This window comes from Pelobates fuscus, chromosome 5, assembly GCF_036172605.1.
Source record: "Pelobates fuscus isolate aPelFus1 chromosome 5, aPelFus1.pri, whole genome shotgun sequence".
Taxonomy (NCBI): Eukaryota; Metazoa; Chordata; class Amphibia; order Anura; family Pelobatidae; genus Pelobates; species Pelobates fuscus.
In genome coordinates this window covers 379,195,816-379,215,549 of record NC_086321.1, presented here as the reverse complement: position 1 = coordinate 379,215,549, position 19,734 = coordinate 379,195,816, and the positions used below count along the sequence as shown (strand labels likewise).

At 42.2% G+C, this 19,734-nt stretch overlaps 1 protein-coding gene across 1 annotated transcript in view; it reads left to right on the top strand.

The window, feature by feature from the left end:
• Positions 1–19,734, top strand: part of LOC134611946 (BAH and coiled-coil domain-containing protein 1-like) — a 129,702-nt gene that overhangs the window by 69,395 nt on the left and 40,573 nt on the right. The gene's annotated exons all lie outside the window — the stretch shown is intronic.

Here is a 19,734-nt window from a genome sequence, read left to right as displayed (position 1 = left end):
GGTAGATGTGACCGGCATTATGGTAGTAGAAGTTCAACAACCATTGGAGTTCTATCGGTTGACCTCCACTCCGCTCTATAATTATATTTTGGTACAAAGAAATGGTGGGATCTTTCAATCCAGAATTTAACAACAAATGCAAATTCCACTGTGAAGACACATTCACTCTTTCCCAAGTTAACGAAGAGTATTCGGTAAAATAAAAAAAATTAAAAAAAATAAAATAACAACTATAAATATGAACATGAAGGGGAAAAAAAAACCTTTAGTAATGTGAGGGATTCTAGAAATGTTTCAGATTATTTAAGTGTATATTTCTATCACCTGGAAAAAAAAAGTAAATTCAATTTAGAAATGAAAATACATTATTTGTGTCATTTTCTTTATCATTTCGTGAGACGACGACTCGATCCAAATTTTTCAGGAGCAGCATTCTGTATTTTCTATTGGAGTTTCTTATCAAACAGACTTTAGGGGAATTAAGTCTAGTTCTACCTCCTTTTTTAGGCCACAGAGCTCAGGTTAAATTTTTCAATAATTCAAAACAGAATCTAAGAAAGCAAAAATAAATCTTTTTTTTTTTTTTATTCTTTTTAATATTCTAATTTGTTGTTGTTTTGCAGTCATTTGTTCATTGTCTGTATTGTTAGAATTATCATTTATATAACACCAACAAACGCAGTTATTTTATGCATCCTCTGGAGAATGAGAATTTTTTCAATATATATTTTTTTTCTTTACCGCCTTTAAGGGTGTCCCACTGTCAAAAGAATGTTATTTCTCAGATTCGTTTAATTTATTTCATCCAATTTTATATTTGATTATTATACTTTGCTGGAATCCTAATAAGCCAAACCAGTTCGATTTGGAGCTGCAGCTATTTAAAAAAAGCTTAATTCTTCAACCCTGAAAGGGAGGAGCACATTATTAAATGTCCATTTCAATATTTTTTTTTTTTTGTGAATTTATTTATTTTTACAAGCATTATTGTCCTTTTAAATGTTTAATGTTTTATTTGTCAAAGTTTTTGAAGGTTTAGATTTTTTTTTTTCCCTACATTTTAAAAAGTCCCATTACAAATAATAAAATAATGACGTCTGATTGTGCCGGACCGTGTAGAATGGTGCCTGTTAAACGCACCCTGTGGAAAAGAACAGTCCATTCTCTCCCCAAACATCATTTTATAAATTCTGATCCACAGAGGGAAAAAAAAAAAAATCTTTGCTGGAACAAAAGGCTTGTTATTTGTGGGATCTGGGCAGGGGACTTGAAGGGTCCTGGTATGGCCTTTTTATTTAAAGGCTACGGTTTCACCGACTTCCTACACAAGAGAAGAAAATGCTGTTTCTATATAAAGCAATGAAGTGACAGTGAGAACGAATTGGCCGCGCATGCATTAGTGTTCGCATGTGCTCGTGGTATCCTTGTGAAGCTGTACAATGTATTGCAGTAGAAAGGACATGTTATATATGGATGTCCTCGGGGGCTTTATGTATAATAACCCCTAACCCCTTATTTAATGAATTATTTAAGAGAAAATATCTGCATGGGGGCATGCGGAGTGAAAACGCAGTGTCCGTTTGGAAACTGACATTTTGAAACTTGCAATAAAAATTCCTGAATTTTGGTTAGTATCCATTATCTAATTTCTCCCGTCTTTGTTCTAGGACGCCTGTTTTTTGAAAGATGCATTGATGTGTATATATAATAAAATAATAATAATGTATCTCCAGATCTCAGGTCCCTTTAAAATAGAAGCAGAGCAACGTTCTATACCCCAGGTGTAACTGGAGAAACCATACTGCTTTATTAATCAGAGCTGTAAAAAAAGATTTAATACACAACAGAAGTCATGCCCTATTTTCGGCTTTAAACTAACACATGTTTTGCACAAATATTGTGAATTGACATGCAGCGTTAACTCACTTCAATAGAAGTGTCCATTCTGTAAAGCTTCTATCAAAGCACAACATTGAATTTTATCCCTTTTTACATTTTATTACAGTTCTACACATGACTTGACAAATCCCTGAGCGCTAGGTAGCCTTAAAATACTGCTTCTGACCCCTAACAAGGATTTATATGGAGGTCGATATTTTTTACTTAGAAAAATATCAAGTTTATACTTGAATCGGTCTGTCTGACATATGCCGTACCCTTCCCCGTTCTGTGGGGGAAGGATATCAATATCCACCTCCTAAAGCCATATCCACACAAAGTACCCTCACTCTCATTACATCTTATCCCCTCTCATTCATTTAGATATCCTTTTTCCATTCCACCCCCGAGCTCATCCCTGACTTGATGGCCTCCTCCGATCGATTTCTTCTTTACAACAGTCAATATACAGAACTGAGTTTCCAAATTCACCCCCACTGACCTTCTCCCATTTCATCCACCAACTGATTTCATGATGCCAGCCCATAGTAACCCTAATAATTACCAACTAGGGTAACACATTGTAGCACAGTTCCCTTCCCCCTGTGTGCTCTATAGTCATTTCCCCTTCCATCTCTGTGTGTATGTAGTTATTACAATAGGGGTAAATATTATTTGAAGTTTAAAAACAATAGAAAGTTGATCAGGCCAAGTGGGTACCACCGCCCCTGTCATTTAGGCTCACTCCCCAGGACCTGTACCAGGAGCTCGTTACTGGGTTCACCTCGTTTTTACCCGTTTGAAACGTTGCTTTGTGTATATGTGGCGACATACTTTGTCTCATTCTGTCCACATGTTTAATATAGATCCATCTTTTTATAACTTTCTTTCATCTGGAATAAACTTCCTCTGCTTTTTAACCAAGAAAAGCTGCCAGGGTTTAAAAATAATTCCAGTCTGTATTTAGGCAAGCGCTCCAAACTCTATTCCCTCAATCATAACGTACATTACGGGGACGGCTCCCTCGTCTGTCCTAGGATACCCTCTATCTCCCTCCGTATATTAAGCACACTACGTTGGCTTTTCCTCCTTTTTCTTGTCCTATTTCTTGGGAAAACTCATTTTACAGCACATTTTACCCTGCTTGCTCTCCCCATTTGCATTTAAATATGGCTGTCCGTTCTAGCAGTTTTGGAACGACGCACAAACTATTATTGCTGCCAAGTTGATGAGCTGTGAATCCTAATGAATTTCTCCGTAGTAAAGGGATTACAATTAGCGGGTGGATTAACATGTGCCATGAAAATCTCCAATACTTAACACTACAACTTGGGAGCAAAGGTCCACAGCCCATAGATCTTGGATCAAGGTTTCTGTCTCTGGTGGGGTCACATTGTATTGGGACGCATTCTGGGGAGATCGAAGACCAGTTCTCTTGGTGGACTTCACATAAGCTTCAATTTATAATTTTAACTCTCGACTTATCCATTCGATTTCTTTTATATCTTAAAATTCTTAAAAACGTAAAAAAAAAAAAAAAAAGGTTCTAAAGGAACTGGCACGAGGCCTGCATGTTATCCTCGCTGACCAGTGTTTGCCAGATGTAGATCATGGGGGTATTATTATAGCTGATTTTTCATGCACTGTTCGTTTAGTTTCTGATCAGGAACTTTTTGGGAGACGACCCTTTATCAGAAAATTATAGACCAACATTTTTCAACTCCTGTACCGAGCCGAACATTTACAACTTACAGAATTATTCACTCAAGTGTGAACTGTCCAGAGTTCAAAGTAAAATTAAAATTCTACTTTAAAAAAAAAAAAAAAAAAAAAAAAAAACAGCTCAATTAAAACCTTAGCAGACTGGTAGAATGAATAAAATTTGTCTATTCTGACCTAACATTTTACAAATCTCACTTAGGTAAATAAACTGTTCATCACGGCTTTCTGTTTAATGAATACAATTCTGTATGACCTAAAAATAAAAAAACAGGACTTTCCCTCTAGAATAAAAGAAAGACGTACGTATTGCTACAAAGAATAGCACATCGGATATTCCGTATAGTCTATTAGTAGATAATAAGATATTCTTGACTTGATCTTGGAGTCCAGTCTTGGAAACAACACTGGCTTCTTCAGAAGCTGGCGTCGCCCTTTGAATAAGTGCCCTGTTTTTCGCCCTAATTACTTTTTTTGTTTTTGGGCAAGCTTTCATTGTTTCTTGTTTGGCCTCATCCCATGTGGAGTTACTCAGTGTAAGAACACGGAGATGCTTTCTGCAAATTTTAAATTAAATTACAGCACAGTAGCCTGGAGTGTGTGACTTCTGGCCTTTTCTGTTTCGTGTTACCAAATGCCTTTTGGGTTGGAGTGCACCCTGTCACTGTGATGAGCCTTCCGGCACACGAGAGGTTAAAACGCCACAGCCTGACTGTTTACTCCAGGGCTGAAGGTGTTACGGTGAACTAGGGCAAGGGCCGGGATGAATTTGCTGGCAGGCATCCATACAATTTAGCCAGGAATATCACACCCATTACAGCATGTGGTGATCTCTTATCCAGCCTTCATCTTCAGTAAAACCCTGTGAGCAGTGAAATCATCAATAATTCATCTGACATGAGCTCTGCATATACCTACCTGCAGACACACAGCTTTCCCTTGCAGGGGGGCAAAAATAATTCATGATCGTTAAAGCGGCATCTTTGTGAGATGGGGATTCAGGAAGCAGCTGCTCTGGTTTCTCGAGATTTGCGAAGTATAGAAGGGCAGGAGCCCAGGGCATTACTGCTTCATGAAGACTAGTCATTATAAACGGGCTCCGAGGTTGTCTTCTTACTGGTATGAGAGCCGGAGATTGAAAAAGAGACTGATTTGCAGCTATAAATTGGACCAGTGCTGCATTAAAAATGGGTTAAATGAATACATAGCATACATCATACACAAACAAGGACTTAATTTGCCAACCTAAAATTGTGTTAACCCTTTTCACCTCCTATATTATTTACCCTCTGCCCGAACCTCCTATGGGGGCCCAGAGCAGTGTTTGTAGCCTGGTATACAGATGTGAGATCCACATTAAATGACACATCATATACCACATGCCAGGTGGCTGCAGAGCTTCTGTCACTCAGTGCCTGCCCAGGACAATAACCCTCGCCTCCCCTAAGAAGCCGAAATCTTGGGAGGGATGGTTTAGTACGGCAGTTCCATTGACTTGTCTTGCTACACATTTCAGGTCTGCAACTATAAGGTGAGGACAATTAACTGGGAAGAGGCCCCTCCATCTACATGTGATATGTTAAACCCACAGGCTTCTTTTTGAAACCAGTCCTATTCCCGATGTCAACTCTTGGAAATGGCAGCAAGGACACCAGTGAGATTCATTATTTTAGACTTGGTGACTCAGCAGAATTTTTGCAGTAAAAAGAAAACCTATGGGAGACCAGACACATAAAATGTTATCCGTTCTCCAATATTGCCTTTCGGTATGTCTTCCCAACTGTTCCTGCTGTCTTCTGTGTCTCCGTTTTCGTCCTTTGTTAAGAGTACCAAACACTAGAATTCAGAATTTTGACTCTTCCACCGCAGTCAGGAATCTTATCCTTGTACACACGTCTGTAGTTCCTGGCTTAAAATAAAATGTCCATGATGGCTTAATACCACATTATTAGCTGTGATTGATAGTCCCCTTTAGCTGATCATTGAATTGAATGAATTGGGTCGTGGTCACTATAGGACGTTACCCGCATGAAAAATGCACCTGTTACAGTCAAGTAGAGCCCACAGGTTTCTCCACTTCATTCCTCGCCAGTAATAAACCTGCCAAAGTTTCTCTAAACTCTAATTAGGTTTTGTGTCTGTCACTTAGCGATATGTAACGTTTATCATGAAACTTTGCCGACTCAGGGTTCACCTTGCTCAAGTGTTGACCTATGGCTTTATCACCACCTCCCCATCCTAGAAGAACGCCTCTGTTCCAGTGTTGCTGTTGATTTCATTGGCGGTGGTCAGATTCCTGTTCTGATTTAATCACACGTTTGGCACTGCGGCATTTGTCCAATGTCTTACATCTCACGATATTCAACATTTCATTGAGTACCATTAACATCTGAAGCTTAACCAACCTAACCAGATATCTGGATATTTTCTTAGGAAGGTAGTATATTCTGGATTCTAATAATGAATATGCAGGAAATTAACAGCTTGTTCATCCAATCGGAAGTGTGGTTGACTCTTGTCTTCAAAATGACTTGTGGGATATTAACGTGCTCTAGAACGCCAGAATGAGAGAAACCCTCAAGATCTGAAACCAGAGAACCATAAACTGTACATCATACAAACAGAGGAACATGCTGCGCATGGCCTGTCCATTTCTATCATTTCCTGGAGCTGGCTGAGGTACCGCAACATCCTATATAGGACCTGGCTTGATACTGATGTTAGATTCTGGAGGTCCACCTTGTGTAAAGTAAAAGCGTCTCCAGTGTTTGATACAAGTATCATCAATGTTAATGATCAAATCAGCATTGTCTACATTCTTGTCCTATTCTTAAATCTAGCAATTCTAGCTCAATGTCTAGATGGGTGGCTTCTCCCCCATCACTTGTCTCTCCTCCCTGCTTCTCTCTCTCTCTCTTCCCAACTTTGCATGTCATCTCAGTATTTATTTTGCTATAAATTAAGAAATATAATCAATATTTAGAAAGGACGGATAGATTTATTCGATTTGCATAAACAGATTGAGTGGATGTTTAGCCGATATTTCAGCATGTCAGACTGCTTTATTGGACAAATTGATTTACGACCGAGGGGGAGCAGATTGGAGAAGACCCAAGGCCTGATAGGAAGAAGATTTAGAGGGACAGAAGGGAGCAGAGGAACGAGTCAGGGGGTGACACCCATTCCAGATAATGTCTTTACTATGTGTTAGAGACATGATTGTTACCCTCCCATCGGCAATCCGAAAGCCCCTCCTATCCAAAGCACAGTTTATATCACACTTGTCAGAGTGTTAGCTGCACACTCTGGAGTCTGTTTGCTGTATTCAGAGTCTGTGCCAGAGTAGAACACGGCTGAGAGTGAATGTATTGAGAACGTTCTCCTCAAACAAATCGAGAAGAATTTAGGACAAATCGGATGCGGAGATGGTCATGGAACTGGCGTGTAGATAGACTGAGAGTTGTACACAACTCTGACAATCTAAAGGACCGATCAGAAACCTCGCTGATATAATCGGATCATTTCATAATAATATTTAACATTTAATCCGGACTTTCTCTTCCTCTTATTTCTTCTAATTTGGTTTAGATTTAAAAATAAATTAAAAAATAAATGTATACACCATTTGTGCAGTGCTGTGGAGTATGTTGGCGCTATATAATAATTTCCATTTCGGTAATATTTAGATTTTTGGGGGGAAATAAAACCATTTGTCTCACACTATAGTTCTCCCATTTGTGCTGCTTGTTAGTTTATTAAACGTGGCTCTGCAAAATGTGTTTTAAGATAGTAATCAAAACATTGATCAACAAGGGTTTTAGCCAGAAGCCGGAGGAATGTTTCCTGCCAGTCTACAAATATCATCACTCTCAGCCGGCAGGTGGAAGGACTTTACTGTGTATTGCGAAGTTTCTACCAGTTGTCTAAATGCTTTTTACTTATTTCGTACACTCCGGTACAAAGTATAAATGTGTTTATCGTTTGACACGTTCGTGATATTTAAAACACCGTAAATGAAGATTTGACAAACACCAACATCAGGGAGAATGACTGACTGTAATGTAAAATTCTAAGAAAGGTAAAGAACTAATACTTAAAGTATTAAGAAAGAATCCCAGGACAAGAGTGACTTTAAAATGAAATGAAGTGTTTGCCATGACAGCAGTTACACGGCATTCTTGTCTCCATTAGATGAAATATTAGTTATTCTTTGATTGATTGACTCTTAAAAGCGTCATTTTTTTCATTAGTGGAGATGTCGTCTGTCCTATCTCCTTCGCAGTATGGGTACTGCACTGGATATAAATTGAGATGCTCTACCTAGAGGTGCTAGGTGTGGGAAGACAATCTGGGAATACAGGCACCAAGGTATAATTACAGGCAGGCGTAGAATGTGTTCTTAGAAAGATGAGGACATTATTGGCCGTGTATGGAAACAATTTTATATTCATGCGGGAATTCTGTCTTCTGGCTGTGATGACCGATTTTTCCAGTACCTCTGTCTCCTGCAGTCTTGTCAATGGCACAGACCTGGGGGGACATTGGTGTATAGTGAGAGGGGGCAGTGGGGGGGGGGGGGGTGCAGTGTGCGGGGGGAACAGAGACGGGGACTCGTGTAAACAGTCTGGCAAGAATAATGGTCTATGTATTGTTTCAGTCCTTGCTTCACAATTAATATTATTAGTCCACGCCCTTGTATTACACAATTTGAAATAAACCCCCCAGCTGTATTTCGCCCTGTGTTATGACAGCTTGCCGTTTGCTTTCCATACTCTTGCATGTTGTACCATTGGTTTATGGCCAGTGGAAGCAGGCCGCATTTTCCCACATTTCCCAATTTAATCTATTCACACACAAACGAGGCATTGCGTGCTGTCTGATTCATAGCGGGATCTTCTACATTGTCCTTAAACCTTACAGGTTTGTTTAATATGTTTCTTCCAACTCTATGTAGCTCTGTCTTAATGGGGGTGGGGTTAATCTGGAAGGTGTGTTGTATGTGACCCCCCCAGACCGTTCACTGCCACCGTAATCATTACAGCGCTGAGCGTTCCATTTATGACAATATGGCGGCCTGCATGCAGTCCATTAGAGGGGGTCTGTGCATGTAGAACATTTGTGTAAGTCTACGGTTTCTGACCAGAATTACGTCTTGGATTGAAAAGCTTCCAATCTACCATTGTGTCTTTTGGGTTTTACATTTTGTTTTGTTTTCTTTTTTTCTCTCTTTCCGCTAGTATAACAAAAAAGAAGGTGTCTGCCCTGCATGCGTGCAGGTGCCAGGATGTGGCGTGCCTGATTAGATGTTTATTGTATTATCACAAACTAGAAAGGAAAAGATAACGTTGATTTATTCAAGGGAATGCTTTGATTTTTTTTTTTTTGCTGTTTACCCATAACAATATTCGGCGGCTTAGCTGATGATCACAGGGCTGGGAGAAAAATGAGGATAAACCAGCTTACCTTATTCACAGACTATTCGGAGGAATGCGTAACCAGCCCATTACAATAGAACTGCAGCTTTAATAGAGAGGAAGAGAATGGTGGCCTGATCTATTGTAGTCTTTTACAATAATGGTAGCATCTCCACCGGGCAAAGCTTTTATATAACATCACATTCTATTAACCACGAATTCAGCTCGAATTTTACATTAAAGAGACACTCCAGACCCCTAGAGCACATTAGCTGGCTGAAATGCTTCATTTGTAAAAGGTGTGTCAATCATACACCCTGTTACTCTCTGGTTGTTTAGCTCCGTGTCTGGCAAAGACGTCTCATTTAGAAGTATGTGATTGGACAGCCAGAGAGAGTCTGGGCGGGGTTAGCTGAATTCTGCAGCTTTTGCAAGTTGTTTTTAGATATACCCCATTTAAAAAAAAATTATAATCAAATGCATGTTTTAATTGGGCAGTATAGCTACTAAACAGTGAGATTTAAAATAAATACAACATTTTTAGGCAGTGGTGTCCCTTTAACCCCTTAAGGACACATGACATGTGTGACATGTCATGATTCCCTGTTCCAGAAGTTTGGTCCTTAAGGGGTTAAGAGCACTCACCCACAGACATCAGGACACGTACCTCTCACCTCCTCCTAATACACAGACATCAGGACACTTACCTCTCACCTCCTAATACACAGACATCAGGACACGCACCTCTCACCTCCTAATACACAGACATCAGGACACGTACCTCTCACCTCCTCCTAATACACAGACATCAGGACACCTACCTCTCACCTCCTCCTAATACACAGACATCAGGACACGTACCTCTCACCTCCTCCTAATACATAGACATCAGGACACGTACCTCTCACCACCTCCTAATACACAGACATCAGGACACCTACCTCTCACCTCCTCCTAATACACAGAGATCAGGACACCTACCTCTCACCTCCTCCTAATACACAGACATCAGGACACCTACCTCTCACCTCCTCCTAATACACAGACATCAGGACACCTACCTCTCACCTCCTCCTAATACACAGACATCAGGACACCTACCTCGCCCCTCCTAATACACAGACATCAGGACACCTACCTCTCACCTCCTCCTAATACACAGACATCAGGACACCTACCTCTCCCCTCCTAATACACAGACATCAGGACACCTACCTCGCCCCTCCTAATACACAGACATCAGGACACCTACCTCGCCCCTCCTAATACACAGACATCAGGACACCTACCTCTCACATCTTCCTAATACACAGACATCAGGACACGTACCTCTCACCTCCTCCTAATACACAGACATCAGGACACCTATCTCTCACATCTTCCTAATACACAGACACCAGGACACCTTGTGTTGGAGATATTCTTGAAAGCAATTTTACTGTACAGTGAATATACTTCTTGTTAGATTGGTCATTTGCATACAAGCTGTGGCTGTACCCACTGCTGTCTGGCACTGCCAACCCACACCCCTTCCCGACCCTCTGCCAGTTCCACCATGAAAGGCACACTGCCCCCCCTCAAAGAGGAGCAATGCCAAATTAGATTGTTAAATAAAATATGAATTAATACACCGCTTTGGGAAAACGAAAGCATTGGCTTGAGCGCTGGGTTTGCCGTGAATCTTCTTAACACATGCAGTTCTAATAAAGCCTACGCTTGTCCAAGAACACTGGGAGTTGTGATCCATTCTCATTGCAGAGACTGTAAACATGTGGCCTCCCCCTGCTCTGGAGAACATTTCCCATGAATATAAATTCCTGAGTCATAGGAGACATATCACACCAGCTGCAGTCCCAGAGGGTATCCATCACTGCCTGAGAGTCATAAGAAAAGCAGTCCACAGCACTCCACAGCAGTGCCAGAGGCTAGCCATCACTGTATGACTGCTCTGATTTCATTCCTCCCCCTCAATCCTCAACTCCCCCTGGTGGCCGGATAGAAAATTTCAGCACTCAATATTAGGGGAATTTTATGGGAAAGAAATTGTCACTCCCTTGGATGGGATATGTCAGCAGGGATTGAGTTAACTGTGTAGGTGAGTCAGGATGAGTGCAGGGAATCTCCAGTGACGGAGCAGCCAGGAATGTCCGTGTAATCACCGCTCGCTCACTCATTGGCAGAGCACTCTTCCCATCGCAGCAACTACCGAACCCACAGCTCCATCTGTCAATGCAATTAGACCGGATTTATTTACCAAACCGGGAAATGAACAGGGAGTTACACATTTTGGGCTAAAACAGCCAATTTGGAAAATATCTCCCAACTTGGTTGTATTAATCCCTGGTCCATTGCTGATCATTTCCAGTTCGGTGAAGAACCCAAGACAGGAAAATATTGCTGAATTCTTGACATTCTGTTACCAGGTCTTGAGAAGGTTCCATTTTTCGCACCAATCAAGGCGTATTCACTAAGCACGAGTTTCGGTGCATTCACAAATGTTATTCAGTCAAGGGTGAATTGTGCACCATTCAAAGTGAATACACTAATTAAGAGCAAACGGGATAAATAATTTCCTAAAAAGTGAAATAAATTTAGCATCCTCAGCAACGCACACTTTAGTCAATGACCCAAGATTATCCTCTAACCGCTCAACTTCCATTCTCTCTGCAGCACTTAGACGGTTAACAAACCTACAGAACTCCCCTTTTTCCTCTGATGAGAGCAGTTAGAATTTAAGGATTTTTTTTTGGGATCTGTCGTAACCTGTGAATCTGACACAGATGGTTGCAGCCCATTTTTGTCTATTTGTGAGAATATTTCTCCCTATTATGGGTAGGGATCTGGGCAGCCTGGATTTGCCATCGCTCGCTGTGAATGTCGTGAGAAGTTTATTCTTGAAGTGAAGCTTGGTAAATGTCGCCATAATGGCCGATACTTTGACTAGCCAGCTGAGAATATAGCATAGGTGACAATGGTAGACATCTCGGGGTTAACCACGAGCACTCATATCTGAGAATATGATGTGATTTAGATATAAAACCATAAGATATATAAAAAAAGGACTGACTTATTCAGGATACGCATTAGGTTTTCATTCCGTTAAGCTGCAGGTTATTTACAAATGGTTTGGATCCATTATAAAATTCCCTGTAAAGATATCCTGTCTATCTCACTTTCTGTTATATTGTGTTTGGAGACTCCTAGTTGAACCCTCTTGATCTGCGTTTTCCTTATTGCCTGTATTGCAAGGATATATAAATATTTAACTCCTATTATGAATATTTATAAAGCGCCAACAAGTTCCGTCGCGCTGTACAATGGTTGGACTCACAGACACGTATTTTGAACAAGACAAGTTGGACGTACAGGAACAGCGGGGGTTGAGGGTCCTGCTCCATGAGTTTACAAACCCTTAGACCGACGACGTGTAGCCAGCTGGAAAATGCTTATTCTACCATTGATAACTTCCCAGCTCCGACACAGGCGCCTTCGCTAAACGGCTGGAGTACGCTGATGGCGCAGTTTCAAAATTTAGTATATTGCAAAATGAAAGCCCCCACTTACTGCGACGGTGCTGGTTTTGCCACGTAGTAACTCACCGCTTAGGGAGAAAGCGCCAAAGAACTTCTAGATTAACAGACATGAAAGTGTTAAGGACAAGTACTAAGCATTAAGAGAGACTGACAAACATTAACGTGTAATGGCGGTCAGATCTGAAAAGATCATTGCGTCTCCTGCTAGGATTGAAAATAAAATTAAAAAAAAAAATGTCTTGTGTTTTCAAAGCTGCCCTCATGTTTGCTCTTGCTTATTTTTTTTTAATGATTTATGTTATCTGTTCAGCAATCATGATGTACATTATTTCATAAAATGTGTAATTTAATCCTTGGATTTCCAGAGCACTGCTAGGGTTAAAGACCTGGCATTGGTTCTGGTTCTATGGGGGAAAAAATGAAGAGAAAATCACCCAGGCCACACTGCGCCGCTTTCCCCCCCACTCCCCCAGTTTAATTGCTCCATGTTACAATGTGTGTCAGAAGAGCTGATACAATGTGTCGCTGGGATCCAATGTCTGGCTGCAGTCACTGGTGCAGGAGAGCAGGTCATGTGAAGGGGCAGAGGAGGGTGTGCGTGTGTGTGAATGCTACACTCCAAGCCTGGGAATCTGGCTTAAGGACCAGGCGGGAGGAGAACCATTGGGACTGGTCCTTCACGTTGAGGTTTGGGAGGAGGGAGAGAGGGGTGTGTGGGATCCTAGGACCAAGCTCCGTTCTCAGGAACCCACAGACGGCCTCAGAGGCTTGGTCCCCTGCTTCCTTCGCAGCCTCTATAAAACAAGGATAACAGGATTTGTCATAGGATCCTCAGGCTTTCTCTGTGTAACTGGAAGCAAATGTGGAGTGTTTTTTCCCCGTCTTCCTCTGTGGAGTGTGGCGGGCGGGGGGAGGCTGCAATGAGGCTCCCATATGTACACAATCTCCGCCATATGCCTCCTGACCTTAGATGCCAGCATGGTGCACCGCGTATAAAGAGATGTGTGCTGATGTGTATAAATGTGTGTGTGTGTATATATATATATATATATATATATATATATATATATATATATATATATATATATATATATATATATATATATATATATATATATATACATATATTGTGTGTGTGTGTGTGTAATGATGTGTGATCTGTGTGTCACTGCAGAAGTGTTAGAAATCCATGAGCACGGAAGATTTTCCATGTCCAATGTTCACGCAGGCACAGTTACATCCCACGCACATACATCCCATGTGCAGGTGTGTGTGCGTGCGTGATAGGTGATATATATAATATAGGAAACAAGCGGTTGTAGAACACGTGGCACTGACCGTATGTGTCTGTGTGTCAGAGTACACGAGTGGAGTATTGCTTGCGCGTGGATGACACTTTTGGTGTAGTTGTTTGTGTACATGACACTAGGAATTCTGTGTGTGTGTAGTGCGGTTAGGCACAGTGCCCAGTCAGATAAGCATCGTACAAAAACAGAGGAGGCAGTGACACCAGGGGGAGGGGGACAACTCATTGAGAACAACCAGAATATAGACACAGCACTCCGTAACCCTACACATTCCTGCCCCTCGCAGGCTGCACAGCATCACATTATCATAATATGGGGGCTCACACTGGCAGACAAAGTATGTGTGCCCCAATACTAAGCAATGCTGTATGCACTGACACGAGGTAGGTACCCCAATACTAAGCAATGCTGTATGCACTGACACAAGGTAGGTACCCCAATACTAAGCAATGCTGTATGCACTGACACGGGGTAGGTACCCCAATACTAAGCAATGCTGTATGCACTGACACGGGGTAGGTACCCCAATACTAAGCAGTGCTGTATGCACTGACACGGGGTAGGTACCCCAATACTAAGCAGTGCTGTATGTATTCACATTAGGTAGGTACCCCAATACAAGGTAGTGCTGTATACACTAACATGAGGTAGGTACCCCAATACTAGGCAGTGCTGTATACACTGACATGAGGCGGGTACCCTATTACTAAGCAGTGCTGTATGTACTGAGTTAGGTACCCTATTACTAAGCCGTGCTGTATGTACTGAGGTTAGTACCGCAATACTAAGCAGTGCTGCATGCATTGACATGAGGTAGGTACCCCGATACTAAGCCATGCTGTGTGGATGACTCTTTAGCTGGCACATTGCGGGCGGACAGTCTGTGCCAGCGGTATTTACTGGAGGTGGCACTAATAGTTGCCCAGAACTATTTTGAGGCCATGGCAGAGAAAAATAAATTAATGTTCCTTACAGTCGGTTCTGGATTCATAGAGCCGGTTAAATAATGACGATCCCAGAACACAAATACCAGGCCAGCTAAAAACAGACCTGTTAGCGCTGGGAATACTGTGCTGCCTGTTATGCTGACTAACCCTTGGCACCAAGTCTGTTCTCACAACCGCTGCGTCTCATCCCTCGTACCCTCCGTCCTTGGTTATCGCCTCTCCGAAGGCAGCTAAACCCAACAAAGCATCAACAGCCTGGGCACCCCTGGGCAAAATTACCGCCACCTCTACCCAAGTCAAGCAATACAAAGTCCTGGTTTAAGCCTATTACCAGATTGGTTTTATTTTGACTTCCCACACGGCAGGAGAGGGATATTCAGTTAAAATGACAATGACAAATATAATCTTGGTGAGAACGGGGGCTATTTGAAGAGGTTGCTATAATTTTAGTCAATATTTTCCCTTTAGCTCAAGGCGTGCTGGTACATATTCTAAATCAGTGTTTTTTCACCAATGTGGATTTTTATTATCTTTCTTCTATGATTCAGTCAGAGTTATTCCTTATAACGAGAACTGTCAGCAGTTCAAAGTAAATTCAATTTCAAATGTAAGGCCCAAATAGTAGAACTTAAAGAATTTCCCAAGTCATCCGTGTTTTCAGTTCGATTACTTTGGGCTTAAAGGGAATTCTCTTTGTATTCCAAACAAATCTCACTTTAGTGAATATTCCTGTGGATTTATTTACTGTAGCCGCTCGTCCTCGCCTCTAAAGTCTTTCTAGTAATCTGTAAATGAGATATTATGTTGGTTTAACCCTTTGCATGCTAACGCTTTGCTGGCCACATCTTATTAGGGCTGGGAGAATATTTTTTAATTTCTTTTTTAATATGTGAAAGGGGATTTCTACTTTTACCGTGAAAAACTGTTCCATAACGTTAAGAATATTTTAGCATTGTGTCGGAATGTATTCAGTAACACAGATAATAATAAAATAATCTTAATTACGGTAAGTGTAATGGGAGCAGGAAACACATTGAAAACCTCAGATATTTTCAGTGACCCAGTTCGGTCTGTTTATTTTGATGATGCCAATTTTGTTTGTTTATTGCGAGAATTCTCACAAGTGAAAGAAGAATTTTTTTCTCTCTCTCTCTCTCTCTCTCTCTCTCTTTTTTCTCTAAATATTTCACCCATCTTTACATGTGCCTCTTCATTTTTTTCAAATCCATTCCCATCATCCTTAACCAGTAATCGGCTGAGGACAACGATGGTTAAAACCTGCTGGCGACGTGCAGTTTGACGCTTTGTGTGTCCACACTGGTGGTGGTGCATAAGACACGCGGGTGAATATGTTACCCACGGAACTTGCCACTGGATTGGGATTTGTCTCACTCACCTAGAATCGCTATTAAAAGTGAGAACACGTCTGCCTATTCTCACACCTTCACCTTGCCCTAGAAAACCTCTTTCAGCACCAGGCCGTGCCAGCCTGCCTGTACCATCCCTTCTGGGCTCTGCTCTTAATTCTGCCAAAGATATGCCCAGAGATAAATTAGGCCTGTTTCAACCTGTTGACCCAGTCACTGCTGGAATAAGCACATTAAATATAGGGTGGTGCGGCACTCGGAGAGTTAACACATTAAAGATGGTGTCCTGGTCACATTATTGGTGTTGCCTCCAGCTGGCGAGGAGGCCTGGTTAATTGTTGGGAACTGAAAGTGAATTTCAAGATTTAGGTCAAAATAAACACATGGCTGATGTGGAGAATCTCTCCCGTGTTTTCAGTTTGGCCTCAAATTTGAAATTCACTTTCTATTGCCAACAATTCACACGTTGGCTGACAACCACAAGCACATCAAACATGGTTCTGTTGCGCTGCGCTGCAGATAATGTTGGCGTCTTGGGACAGCGTTACTCTGTGGCGACCACTTAGTTCAGATCTAAATTCAGAACTTTGCCAGAACTGCGATTAAACATTCTCAGTGCCTAGAAAGCTCCCTAATAAGACTCTTCCTGCTTTATTGATGAACCGTTGGTAACCGTGAAATCTTCACAGGGGGAAAAGAGAGCAGCTCAACCCCCCCCCCCCACCCCCCCAAAACCACATTTGGGACACTCATTTCCAAAGCATCTAGGAGGGAAAGTTTGGCAGTGTAGGAGGACCCCCTCCCTCCCATCACCAGCAGCCCAGACCTGTTTTATATCAGACGCAAATTGGTTTCTGTGTGTGTTTTTGTTTTTTTTTTAAATATTTTTTTGCTCCTACACATGCTGCCCAAGGGGGGAGTTTTGCATAAAAGCCATCGTTTTGTCACTGCCAGCTGTAGATCGAATAACCCCTTTTAGACCAGAGGGGCCTGCGGTGTGTTGTGCAGCAGTATGCTATTATGGCAAACAATGTGGTTTTTGCAGGGCCTGGCTTGGCAGTGAAAGGGTTACTGTGTCTATGATTCCAGAACTCCTGTCCCAGGAGAGATCCCCACCATATGAGTTCACAATAAAACTTTCATTTTACGATGCGTGGAACTGTTTCCTCTAGTATTTTCTCCTGTGAACGGCTGCTGCTGGGCTGCCAGGTCCTGTTTCTTCCCCGGATGGACTTGTTTAACAGCCCCTCGCGGTGAATGGGATAAAGCGTTAAGGGAGGTTATCCGAACGCTTATTACACCATGTTCTTCTGGGGTAAGTCACTGCTTTTCGACCATCGTCACAGACTGCGATCCCAAATACTCAGCGATAATCTTCTCCGTATCGGTTAGCCAAGGAGGGCTCGGATTACAAATTAGAGACACGCCGAATCAAGACAACATACTCATAGAGCAGGTTCAGTAAAGACCGGAGGAAACGCTTGATTGCATAATGGGTAGTGAACGCAGGGAGCTGCTCCTCGGCAGAGTTGTGTAAATATAATATAAATTCTGCTGTCATTCTATAGGAATCCTCATTCTGACGTATTCTGTTTACATTAATCGTTTATTACAATATTCACTTTAAATGGAGCTGTAGGAGTGATATTGTTAGCCTTACAGTGCCCCAAAGAGCCAAACCATTTATACGATGGATTTTACATTGATTGATTGACTGAGAGCTACACACCTTCAGTTACCAACTCGTGTTTAGATGGTTACGTGGCATTTTGGGGTGCCTTTGGTGGGATAGTTGAATCCCCTTATTATTTCCTGTAATATTGGATAGATGTGCTACGTGCCAATCACATTAACATCCACACACATTACTGAGATTGTTTTCTGGTTGGGTGGGCAGCTGGAACGAGAAGCAAAGAAGTAAGTTAAGCATTCTGGGATGACCTGTTCCCCGTTTGGAAATCCCCCTGATGTACTCAAGGAGGGGCACAACACAGGATATTGGTCACACACCCCTCTGCCAGTTTTGTTTGTTAATGAAGGGACCCATATCTGAATTGAAATTGGGAGCAATTCTCCACTCAGGGGGTGGGGGGGTGGGAGAGGGGGGTGGGTGCTGTCTGGGGGAGCTCTCACTATAGATGGGCACAGACTGGCACTCTGCAGTGATATCATACTGAGTGTACTGCTGGCAGATTTGCCTCCACTGTCGCCGCCAGGCGCTGCGTTCTCTGCTTACCTAGAACATAACACGGCACTCCACGCTGGCACTGCCTTAACGCAGGCTGCAGACGCCACCGTGCCAGGATTTTTATTATTAATGCGTAATAAAGTGGAATTGGAAGGAAGCAGAGCTATAATATTCTGTACTGAGCTGTGGCTGTCAGAGGTGATATTAAAACAGGGCAAATTAGGAACCTGCTGCCAGACGGCAACTCCAGTTACTTTTCAGAGGTCATTGCCCGTTAATTGTTTCCAGGCTTGAGTTATCAATAGCTGTGTATGGAATTCAGGGAAAAAAAAACTGTGTGAGATCAGGGCTTAACATTTCTAGACTTGTGCTACTAGCCAGCCTTAAAAGTTACTGGCCACTGCAAGCCTGGCGAGTCCGTGGCACATTTATAAGGAGTGAATTTCTACTTGGCATGGCCAATTCGATCCCAAGGTAATGGTCTGTGATGTGAAGCACTATACAGTGTTATTTCTTACCCCCTGACCCCTGGAACAAGGGGTGATATAATCTTCACAGTCGTGGTCCTTACAATCGTCTATTAACTGTCTTGTTTAACGTATTATACAGCGCTGCGGAATATGTTGGTGCTATATAATTGTTATGACATGTTCTGCACCACATCTCACACTAGGGGACGTAATACCTGGATCTGTTGTACAAAGAGCTTGCAATCTAAGGAAAGGTACATTCTGAGTAGTGACGGAGGGTTTGTACGAGTTGGAAGGAAGTGTTGACAGCTGACTGGGAGGATCACATCTGGAATCCTCTCCCAACGAAGTCAGGTGACAACAACAGCTGGACGGAGCTGCCGAGGGGGTGATGGAGCTAGAGAAAGGTTTCCTTGAAGATGTGATATTTTAATAGCGCCCTGAAGGCTGGGAGTGAAGGGGAGAACCTGCCTGAGCGGCCAATAATTTTAGCTACACCCTGTGCTCGGTGCACATGTATCATTCCTCTCGATTTTCCAACTGGCTTTCTCTGGTTCTTTGCATTCTCCTATCGATCACGTATATATTTATTATAAATTCGTGTACCAATCAGGGTAGGTGTGCTATATGAAGCTCTGACTGCCTGGGCAATAACAGTTTGCTATAGTTGGAGGGCAATGCCTGGCTAGTGTCAACATCCCAGCGCACAGAACAGTTGGTGCAATAACCAAATGAGCTCTCTGTTGTGGAATGCTGCTTTGGATGTGCCAGTTGCGTCCCATTGGCCATTGCTGGACTGAAACTCCGGTAATTCCCTGCCAGGTTCCAGCACCATTCCTTCCAGCTGGCAGAGCGTTACGGGAATTGTCCAATAACATCTGGCTGACTCCACCTGGACAATCTATGAGAGA